The sequence below is a fragment of the Nuphar pumila genome, chromosome 3 (genome assembly GCF_984573655.1).
Source record: "Nuphar pumila chromosome 3, dmNupPumi1.hap1.1, whole genome shotgun sequence".
NCBI classification, from domain to species: domain Eukaryota; kingdom Viridiplantae; phylum Streptophyta; class Magnoliopsida; order Nymphaeales; family Nymphaeaceae; genus Nuphar; species Nuphar pumila.
In genome coordinates, this window is record NC_143251.1 from 127,278,849 (window position 1) to 127,291,001 (window position 12,153).

The following is a 12,153-nucleotide window of genomic DNA, read 5'->3' on the forward strand; positions in this document are numbered from 1 at the left end:
TTCACGTGTCAACATATATTCCCCAAGTGTCAACATATCATCATCCGGGTTGACACTTCATTCATATTTTAAATTTTTTTTAAAGCTCCTTTCATCATCAGATGTTGACATTCAGATTCAGGGGTTAACATTTCACTTTTTGATTCCTAAAGGGGTTGATACTTGCTTCATGAATGTCGACACTTGTTGTGCTCAGTAGATATTCAAACATTTAGTTGCTGGAGGTTGACAAGTCATTCAAGGATGACGACATTTATAGGATCGATACTTCAATCCCGAGAGTTGATACTTTTTTATGTTTTCATGAGTCGACACTTCATCTTTAAGGGTCGACACTTTGAGCTCAGTTCAAACAAACATGCATTCGGTTTGTCGAGAGTCAACATGTCATTCATGCGGGTCGATATATTTTGCCTTTCAACATGATATTCTTTTGAACTTTGTTTTTGGGCTCTTCATGGGTTGACATGCTTTTCAAGGGTTGAAACTTAATAAGTAAACTCTTTGTATTTTTGCTTAAACACCTCATTTTAAAGTGTGATCTTTTTTGTACTTTTGGGAGGAATTTTTAACACTAAAATGTGAATGTTTTCTGCATGTAAAGTCAGTTAAAATTCCTGCACACTTGAGGTATAACCATTAGTCCATTAAAGAGTTTTGTTATCATCGAAATCAGTATAGGAGTTCAACAGATCGAATGGGGCCAGATGAGTCACAAGAGAGGGTGGCCTGAACCAGTAAAAGTAATGGCAAAATAAAAAGTATAACCCTGCCTTACTGTGGTATTTTTTTATGCCCAAATAGCAATATAAATACACAACATTTGTTTGTTTGTTTTTTTAGAGAAATAGATTTGAATTAAGAAGTATTTTTTTTTTTATAACCCGAAGAAACTACACCCGGCATGAAGACCTGGTGGTGCTGGCTCAATCGGACATACCTACGGTCGTCATGCCAGCAGCGTAAAACTCTGAGGCTAGGACCCCGCCCGCCCTCCGGAGCTTATGCTGGGCATAAGCTTGCACAGATAAGAGACACTAATGAGAACCAAACCTTGACCACCCATCTAGTGGTCGAGGTCGATCCTACTATGTCAAACCCGATCCAGGCTACTTCAGTTTTGTGGCAAACAGCAGATGGGATTTCTCAACCTGTTGGATACTCTTGAAATAAGATAATTGATCACCGAGCCCCAAGGGGTTTGGTGCAGTGGATGGTGCCTTGGCCATTAGACGGGTGCACACGGCTCCATTTACATAAGTGTACCCATTGCATTAATGAAGGTAAAGGGATAAGCCCTCGCTCAGCTGAAGCCAGGTGACTGTCTAAGTACAGCAGGCTTAGCCAGCGTTTAGGTCTCTGATTCTGAGGGTGGTTTTCCCGTCCATTAAAAAAAAGAAAATTGATCACCGAACATTCTGCTGCTTTGCTTCAGCCCGAACCTCCACCAGTCCAATAGAATCCACCGTCGTTTCTTTGCCAACTTGAACTTAGGAGGACCAAGGAGCACCTGATATTAGGCGAGGCCACACAGACAGATGTTGAAAGAAATTGCATAACAAATGCAAATGATACGTCCTTTCCTCATTGCACCAACACATGATACACTGGGAGGCAAGATGACACCTTTTTTTTTTTTTTTGAAAGGCAAGCTGGGGTTAGGCAGACCCCTATCAGTTATAAAACTATACCATTGGGTTTTGAACCTGCAACGTCCCAACACAAGGTAACGTGCACTAGCTGCTCTGGTAGTACACCCCCCCCCCTCTCTCATAAATGATAATGTCTCCCCCCTCTCTCATAAATGATAATATTGAGTAAGGACTTGGGCAACAAAAAATATTTGGTCAGCATTAAAAGCTCCAACCTACCTTTTATCATTGCAGTCGGAACACATTGTGTGCTCTCCAAGGTGCCAACAATGAAGCAAAAGAAAACTTGGATGCATGCGGGAAGATGGAGACCTCCATTAAAAGGTTGGATTAAACTGATCATCTACTCACTTGACAGTCATAAATGGTTTGCTACATTCATTGTTAGAGATCAGATGGGTCATTTCAAGAGCTGGGGCTTCTTGTCCGCTTGTCTGGCAGGAGCAGTTATAGTGCACGTCACCTTGTGTTGGGAAGTTGCAAGTTCGAACCCCAAATGGTATGGTTGTATAACTGGCAGGGGTCTGCCTAAACCCAGCTTTCTCTGTCGAAAAAAAGATCTGGGCTGGTTTTTGGAGTACTGGTTTATAAGTCTTAACTTCAGCCCACAAGGGCTCGGCTTAAGAAGTTCAAGCTGAAAGATGTCACAAGTTCAATACTTGAAGTGTCTGAGTCTGCACAAGCCCTGCTTATCTACAAAGAAAAAAAGGTGAATACATACAGAGTTATGCTAGGGTGCTCCCAGAGTACCTACTCCCCACGTACTAGAAATCATGGTTGTAGGTTGTACCTTCTCAATTAAACCTTATGGATGTACTCAACATAGTTTATTTGATATGAATCATGCTTTGGTTCATGTTTTTTTAACATAAAAATAAGATTTTTTAAGTAACAAAATTTTGATACATTACCAGCCAATGATTTTTAAAGTTCTTAAAAAAACATACATCTATGCTATAATCACATGATCTAAAAACTTGTTTTCTACAAAATAATAAAAAAAGTTTAAGAAATTTGAAAATCTAAAGCTTCTATTAGGTGGGAGTAGGTACTCCGGGAGAACATTAGATAGATAGATGTTAGTATTAGACTATTAAATACTTTTTGTTATTCAAGCCTTATGTCTTGATTCCTACACATAAAACTCTTACTACCTCGGGGTTGTGTCCATGTCCTAGTGGACTTATGGACAAATTGTTTTTTTTTTCCTCACCTCATAAGAATAGTTGAATATTATTTCTTTTCCAACTACAGCTTATCAGAATTTTGGTGTAGTCGTTTAGACGTCATAGTGGGGACCTTTGGTTGGGTGCATCAGAATGAACATGAGATCTACATCAGTGAAAGGGATGGTCCTCCTCCCTTGGCAACTTTCTATGGAATCGTCTTCATACTGATGCAACATATACTAGTGAGAACATGGGCTTGTGTTATGGGGGCACGATTTTATTGTCAAGGTCGCTGGACAACCCAACCACAACCATTAATTCTGAAGATAGATTGAACTAGTTTTAACTACCAAAAAAGAAGAGTAAACCAATGTGACAACGACATTGTAAGAGCTTGCAATGGGATGGAATTGACTTCCCTTGGAAGTAAATGGGTGGCATAGCATGTTGTGTTGTAGAAGTCCTTTCCCTCCCTCCCCCGAAATTTTTGGTCCATTTGTTTAGGGAGTGCCTTTTTGGAGGTGGGACAGAGGGAAAGGAAGGTTGGAGGGCCACCATGAATAACAATTTCCCAACAGTGTATCAAAGGGATGGTTGAACAAGTGACTCATGAATGCGGACAGGTCAGGCATGACAATAACTTCGATGTGTTTGGTCCATCTTTTGAGCAACAAGCACAACATTATCTTACTTTTATCATGATACAGACTTTAAGTTCTTATGGCGACATTTGGTCAATACAAAAGCTTTATGAACGGATCAAATTGACTGGACTCGTGATCTATTGTTCGCTTAGGGAGGTGTTTGATTGTTTGTCTAAGATTGAACGGAACATACAAAACACATGTTTTATTTGTTCTATAACAAATGTACTATGTTCAACTTTTGTTTCGACTGCACAAGAAGCTGTGTTTTTTTGTATCCATTGTTTGATTTTTACGTTGTACGAACAACTTGAACACATAGGGATAATAAGTCGGATAACTTCATTTTGGATCGTACGACTTGATCTATCCCACCATATGAGCGTTTTAACATGTTTATTATGGATTTTAGTCCTGAATATGGATCTCAAATTGGATCTAAATATAAAAAATTGTTTAAATTTTAGGTAATTTGAGAAAAAAATAAGAATTGATATTTTTTATATATAAATGATTTAATCGATGTCATATTCGATCTAATTATAAAAGTTATAGATTTTAGCCCTAAATATGGATCTCAAACCGGATCCAAGTACCAAAAATGTCTAGGTAAATTTTAGGTAATTTGAGAAAAAATAAGAATTCATATTTATTCATATATAAATTCAAAAACCATAAATAAATCATAAAACCCTAAAATACAAGAAAATAAATCATAAATAAACCAAAAATTGCTAAACTACATGAAAAGTAAACCATAAAATTGAATATAAAAATTCTTAATTCAAACCCTAATAAAAAAAATCAAAGAGAAACATTCCTAGTCAATTGCAAGAAAAGCCCTAATCAAATTAAATATAAAAGGTCCTAATGAAATAAATTTATAGAAAATCCAAGGAAAAAAACCTTAATCAAATAAAAAAACCATTGTCAAATTAACTATAAAAACCCCTAATTTAAGAAATTTGATTCAAGGCTATAATGAAAAAATCAAATAAAAACTTTAATCAAATTAACTATAAAAAGCCCTAATTTAAGAAAACATGATTCAAAGCTCTAATAAAAGAAAATCATAGAAAAAACTCCCTAATCAAATTAACTAAAAAATCAAAGAAAAAACCCTAATCAAATTAAAACCTTAATCAAATCAACTATACATTCCCTAATTTAAAAAATTTGATTCAAAGCCCTAATCAAAGAAAAAAACCTTAATCAAATAAAAAAAACCCTAATAAAATTAACTAGAAAATAATTAAAAAAAACCCTAATAAAAAAATGTCTTATTCAAAGAGCTAATCAAAACTCTAAGAGAGAGAGAGAGAGAGAGGGGGGGGTTGGATGTAGAAACCATCCCCCGACTTTTTTTTAAGAGCATTCCCCACCGTTCCATGGATGTGTCCGGTGTTTGATCACTGCAGCATCCCACATCGCGATCAAACACACTCTTAATGACATGTATGACTTGGAATCAAGTGGTTCACAATAAAACTGAGGCTAAAGCCTAGAGGGTCAACGAATGGGATGATCGTGAAGGCGCACAAGTGAGATGAAGGAATCGTTGCTATATCTACAACTCATCAAGATGGGAACAAGACATTAGAAAGCAACTTTTCTTGAGACACAAATTCTTGGTTCTCTGCAAGACCCTGCTTGCATGCAGCTTCTGTCATTCTAGACCAGGGCTGAAATTTGCACAGGAAGGTCATTGATCTAGCTAGAAGGGCACTTCTCACATGATTAGTAGGTGGCCAGACAGTTCGCTGTCGGGTAGAGAGAGAGAAAGAGAAGATCAACATTACCACTCATGAAGATCAACAAAATGTTGAACCCATGAACCGAACAATATAGAGAACAAAACAAAAAATAGCTAAAGAAAAAGAAAGTACAAAGAGATAACAACCGACAACAAAGCCAAGCTCAACCAGGATCCGTTGGATTAGAAGAAACCACCGATGAGTGAACATTGTTAAGAGGGAATGAGAGGTCTCTAAGATGCATACGTAGAATCGCATATACATCAACCAAGATTTTATGGACAAGATTATTAAGGACGACCGGAATTTGACGAAAAGTAGCATCATTACGTGCCATCCAAACAAACCACCAAGTAGTAAGCAACCAGATCTTCCAGATTAGTCTCCACCGCTTGCAACGTCTAATTCCAATAAAGCCCAGAAGCAGATCAAGCGCAAAAGACTTTTCTTTGACAATTACGTCCGGAGATCTTCACGTCTTATTAAACAGGGCCACAAAGATTGGGCAGAACCAGAATAAATGAGAAGTAGTCCCTTCAGCAGCTTGACAAAGCACACACCAGCTAAGAAACTGAAAGCCCAACTTCTTTAAATAACTATGAGTCTATATCCTATCATGCAAAATTAACCAACCCAGGACCCGAGATCTTGGGGAGGGGCCCTTAGCCCATAACACACACTCAGGGAACCAATATGCCCCCGGGGGGAGCAACGATCTATACACTTTGTGGGTGAGGAACGCACCATTTGGCGCAATCGCCCATTGCAACCACTGATCGTAATTTTCCGCATCTCCAATTTGATCTCTGAAGAACGATAAGGCTCTCAGCCACATGCTTTGCAAGTGCGAGATCGCCAACCCCCCGGGTTCCATGACGAAAAAGAGATAAATCAGGAGCACTATATTTAGCATGAAACAAACTAGCGCATAGAGAATCTGGATGATGGGCCATCCAACATTGCTTGGCCACAAGAGCAATACTCCTCTGTCTTGGAGCAAAAACACCTAAGCCAGCCATACGCCTAGATAACACCATCGTTCGCCAACCAACCAAATGGCGCTTACTCTAGAGTTGACACCCAGACCAAAGAAAATCCGCCATTAAACGACAAATATGTTTCTTCACACCCACAGGCATCACGAACATTGACATGAAGAATTCAGGAATAGAAGAAAGAACATGTCTGATTAAAATTAGATGGCCAGCGATGGAGAGATAAGACGCTTGCCACGCAAAAAGCTTATTTTTTACTTTTTAAATAGTTGGAGCCCAAGCAGCGGAAGAGAGGCGCTTCACTTGTAACGGCATACCCAAATACGTCATCGGCAACTCAGAGATAGCGCAATTAAAAATCCATTGACCTACTGCAAGCATAGAAGACTCAACATTAAACATAGTAAGAGAGCATTTGCTATCATTTAGGGAAAGCCCAGAAAGGGACAGAAAGAACTGAAGAATAAGTTTGAATCTAAGCATCTCCTGCACGTTTGCTCGCCCAAAAATAATCATATCATCAGCATAAATAAGGATATGATCCGAGAAACCCGGAACATCTAAAGGATCTATCAGGCACTTTTCCGCAACACGCTTGAGCAACACCACGAGACCCTCAGCAATCACATTAAACAACAAAGGCAAGAGAGGGCAGCCTTGTCGTAATCCACGCCCCAACTTGATTTGGCCACCTCTAATGTCATTAATCTTAATCATGGTCTGAGCATTAGAGATCAATTCCCTCACCCACCCAGAAAAACGACAACCAATGCCAAAATTGGATAACATTTGAAATAAGAAGGGCCAATGCACAAAATCAAAGGCTTTATGAAAATCTAATTTAAGAGAAAAGTAGGGCTGACCACTAAGATGTAAGGAGTGAATTACTTCAGAGGCCAAGATGAATGAATGGTGAATCCTCTTATTGTGGATAAAAGCGAACTGAGAGTTCAAAAATATTTGGTTAGCCACGACCTTCATGTAATGAAATAAGCGGAAGAAACCAAGAATGCTAAAGCATTCACTATGTCCCACACGGACAAATGCAACAAGCACAAGAGAGAAAATCCACTAAGGGATATACAAAGGGCCTTATAAAAAGGCTACACACATAAAAAATAATATCACTATTATTGAAGAGGAGCTCTCAAGAGCAATACAACATACATGGGGGGTTCCCCCTATTTATAAGAAGAGGAGACCAAAGGGGCTCCCAATAGAGTCGTTGGGAGCCCCCAACGGTCACATATGTGACCGTTGGGGGCCCCAACGACTCCATTGTGGGGCCCCTTTTCGGTATCCAAAAAATACAAAAATAAAAATAAAAAGAAAAATAAAAAATAGTGAAATACGAGAAACAAAATAAGTACCCCTATGGGGTACTTTGTGAAATGACCATAATACCTCTATCGAGTATTATGGTATTATTACATATGTTTTAACACCCCCCTCAAACTTTACGGGGGAATGACCGAAAGTTTGCCAAGGAGGAACAAGAAGCGAGGAGCAGGTAGGGCTTTGGTGAAGAAATCAGCAAGTTGATATTCTGAAGTGACATATGGCAGTGTTACTGTCCCACGAAGATATTCATCACGTACATAATGACAATCCATTTCAATATGTTTCGTCCTCTCATGGAAAGTGTGGTTGCTGGCAATGTAGATAGCACTTTTGTTGTCGCAACAAAGCTTCGAAGCCCCGGTAATTTCGACTCCCATATCTTGAAGAAGTCTTCGAAGCCACACCAGCTCCATTGTAGTGGTTGCCATAGCCCTGTATTCTGCTTCAGTAGAAGACAATGAGACTTTCTGCTGTTTCTTGCACCTCCAAGCAATTAGCGAATCTCCTAGGAATACACAAAAGCCAGTAGTTGAGATTCGATCATTTGGGTTTCCTCCCCAGTCAGCATCAGTATAAGCTAGTAAATCTAAGGAAGAGATTGAGGATAGGAATAGCCCTTTAGTCAAAGTATTTTTAATATATCGAATGATCCGGAGCACAACACTCATATGCACAGATGTAGGAGCATGCTGAAATTGGCTTGCAGAGTGCACAGCATGAGCAATATCGGGCCTGGTGATAGTCAGATAGGTGAGGGAGCCTATGAGTTGCCTGTAGGGCGTAGGATCGTCCAGCAGAACTCCATCCTCCAGTCGTAGTTTAGCATTGATAACCTCGGGAGTCTCCACCTTTTTATCATCTGAAATCCCAGATTTGGAGCATATGTCTGCAGCAAGCTTCATCTGTGACAGTATATACCCTCGAGGAGAGTATGCAACTTCTATGCCAAGAAAGTACCTGAGAAAACCCAGATCAGACATATCAAAATTATGTTTTAACATATTTTTAACTTTAAGAATACCGCTTTCATCATTGCCAGTGATGATCATATCATCAACATAAAGCAGAAGGATGATGATACTATTACCTGCATTTTTAACAAAAAGAGCAGTGTCAGTATAACATGAGCGAAATCCCAATTGTAACATGATAGCACTAAATCTATCATACCAAGCCTTAGGGGCTTGTTTAAGACCATATAAGGCTTTTAATAACCGAAGGGTTTGACCTTGGTTAACATTGATTCCCGGCGGAGGATCCATATATACTTCTTCATTCAACTGACCATTAAGAAAGGCATTTTTAACATCTAATTGGAATATAGGCCATTTCTTAGATGATGCTACCGCAATTAAAGTTCTAACGCTTGTCATGCGAGCCACGGGAGCAAAAGTCTCCTCATAATCGATGCCATATTCTTGTGAGTATCCCTTAGCAACTAATCTAGCTTTATAGCGCTCTAGGGAACCATCACTTTTTGTTTTGACTTTGTAGACCCATCGACATCCTATAGCTTTCTTATTTGGAGGAAGGTGAACTATTTCCCAAGTTTTAGCTTTATTTAAAGCATCTAGTTCAACTTTCATTGCTTCAACCCAATGAGGTATACTTTTTGCTTGATTATAATGGGAGGGTTCATAGTAAGAATGCAAGGCTATTAGACAAGCTCTATATTTAGGTGAAAGAGTTTCATATGAGACAAACCTATTAGGTGGAATTGATTCTCTAGAAGAACGCCTAAGGGAGGTTTCTTCTAGGGGTTCATTAAGCCGCAAGAATTTTTCTAAAGCACTAATAGGTTGGGCTTCCTCACGCCGAGTGTATACTTGGAGATTGTCACCATTAGTTGGTGATACATCATCATCATGAGAATCATGAGTATTTTCTAAAATTTCCGGATGACTCAAAGGCTCATCATTTGAATCTTCTAAAAGATCATTGATAAACATATAATCAATTTCATTTGATTTTTCCAATATGTCAAATCCATTTTCATCTTCTAAAAAGGTTACATCTTTGGAGACAAATAACTTATTGTTTTTATGATCAAAGCATCTATAGCCTTTTTTATTTTCACCATATCCTAAAAATACACATTCTATTGCTTTAGGTGACAATTTATCTCTTTTATGTAAAAGAACAAAGCATTTACACCCAAAAATCCGAAGACGATTGTAGTCGGGTGTCATATTAAAGAGTTTTTCATAAGGAGAGATATTATTCAATTTTGAAGATGGCATCCTATTGATTAAATAGGTGGAGGTTAACACGGCTTCGGCCCAAAAATTTTTAGGAATATTTTTAGAAATGAGTAAGGATCTAGTGGTTTCCAAAATATGCCTATGTTTTCTTTCCGCTAGACCGTTTTGTTGAGGAGTTCTTGGGCAAGATTTTTGATGACAAATGCCATGTTGTTTTAGATATGCTTGAAAATCATTTGATAAGTATTCTCCACCCGAATCGGATCTAAGAATGGATATTTGACTTTGAAATTGATTTTGAATTTTTGCATGGAATTCTTTAAAGAAGTTAAAAACTTCCGATTTAAAGTTAAGAAAATAAATCCATACATATCTAGTATAATCATCAATAAAAGTAACATAATATGAATAACCACCTTTAGATAGAACCGGAGATGGCCCCCAAACATCGGAATGCACCAATTCAAAAGGTCTTGTTGTCACAAAGGATCTAATAGGAAAAGGAGTAGACTTCATTTTGCCAAAAATGCAATCTTTGCAATTGATATCTTTTTCTTTACAAAACTTGTGTCCAAAAGGAAAAAGATACATTTTAGAGTAACTTGGATGTCCAAGCCTTTTATGCCAAGTTTCAATATTTTTGTCTTGGACATAAGTACAAAATGAGGTATTTGGAAGCATTAAATTATCCATAAAATAAAGGTCTCCCTTCCTATGGCCTTGCCCAATCCGCTTCCCGGACCGGAGATCCTGCACAAAGCACCCTTGGGATGAGAAAGATATTTCACATCCATGGTCGGCTATTTGAGAAACGGAAAAGAGGTTAAGATTTAATTTTGGAACTATTCTAACTTTTGGAACAAGGAAATTTTGAACATTTTTAGAATCAAGAGTTCCAACACCATTTATTTTGAGAAAAGTTCCATCGGCCGTAGAAACACAAGACATTTTTGAATTGGTGTGCACATTGGTTAATGCATTTTCATGAGGGGTCATGTGAAAAGAAGCTCCAGAATCTAAAATCCAAGAGTACGTACCGGGAGGTGATGATGAGGCAATGGCGGCACCGGAGGTGGAAGAAGTGACCTTTAAGATTTGTTGAAGAGCCAAGGAGATTTGTCCAAGAGTGTCTTTGAGATCCCCGTTCTTGCCGTCATCTTCTTTGGTGGTGGATTCTTCAACAGAAGCCACCTTTGGCTTGAATGCCCCATTTAGCTTTGGGCAAATGGGTTTAATATGTCCCAGCTCATAACAATGGTGACATATAATCATTTTTCTTCCACCACTCCCTTGCTTACCAAAATGAGGTGGTTTGTATGTTTTAACATGATTGCCGAGTTTAGATACGGCAAGAACTTCCTCTATGCTTTTACCCATGCTATGCCTAGTCTCTTCTTGAGTAATCTCGGCAATAGCTTCTTCTAAGGGAGGAAACGTGGATCTATGGAGAAGTGAGGATCTCACTTGTTCAAATTCGGGACGAAGCCCAAATAAAAATTGAAACAATCTATCTTGTTCCATTTGTTTTTGTCTTAGAACCACATCCTCCATAGATACCCATTTAGGCTCTAAAAGAGCCAATTCATCCCACAAAGGATTTAGAGCACTATAGTAATCTTGTATGCTCATGTCGCCTTGTTTTGTGGTTCTTACTTTTTCTTGCAAGAAATAAGCTCTTGCAAGATCCTTTTGGGTAAACATACCCTTCATAAAAAACCAAGCTTTATTTGCCCGACAGAATTTTGCAATATTTGCACATACCTTAAGTTCGACATTGTTCATAAACCATGCAAGGATTTTTGCATGGTTGCTCTCCCAATCTTCCATTTGATGATTATAATCTTCAATGGCCTTGAGACGAGCATCGCCTTCAAGTGCTTTCTCTTGATCTCCTTCCATCTTTGTGAGCTTAAGTTGGGGTTCCGGAACGGTTCCCATTACATAACCCCAAAGCTTCTTGCCTTTGAGATTATTCTCCATTGCGGATGCCCACATCATGTAATTTTTTCCATTGAGTTTGAATGATAGATCGATCTTGACTTCCATTGCTACACAAGGAAGATGTGAGAAAGAAAGGAAGTAGAGAGAGACAAGATTTTACCTTTAGAAGATCTTATGGCTCTGATACCATGTAATGAAATAAGCGGAAGAAACCAAGAATGCTAAAGCATTCACTATGTCCCACACGGACAAATGCAACAAGCACAAGAGAGAAAATCCACTAAGGGATATACAAAGGGCCTTATAAAAAGGCTACACACATAAAAAATAATATCACTATTATTGAAGAGGAGCTCTCAAGAGCAATACAACATACATGGGGGGTTCCCCCTATTTATAAGAAGAGGAGACCAAAGGGGCTCCCAATAGAGTCGTTGGGAGCCCCCAACGGTCACA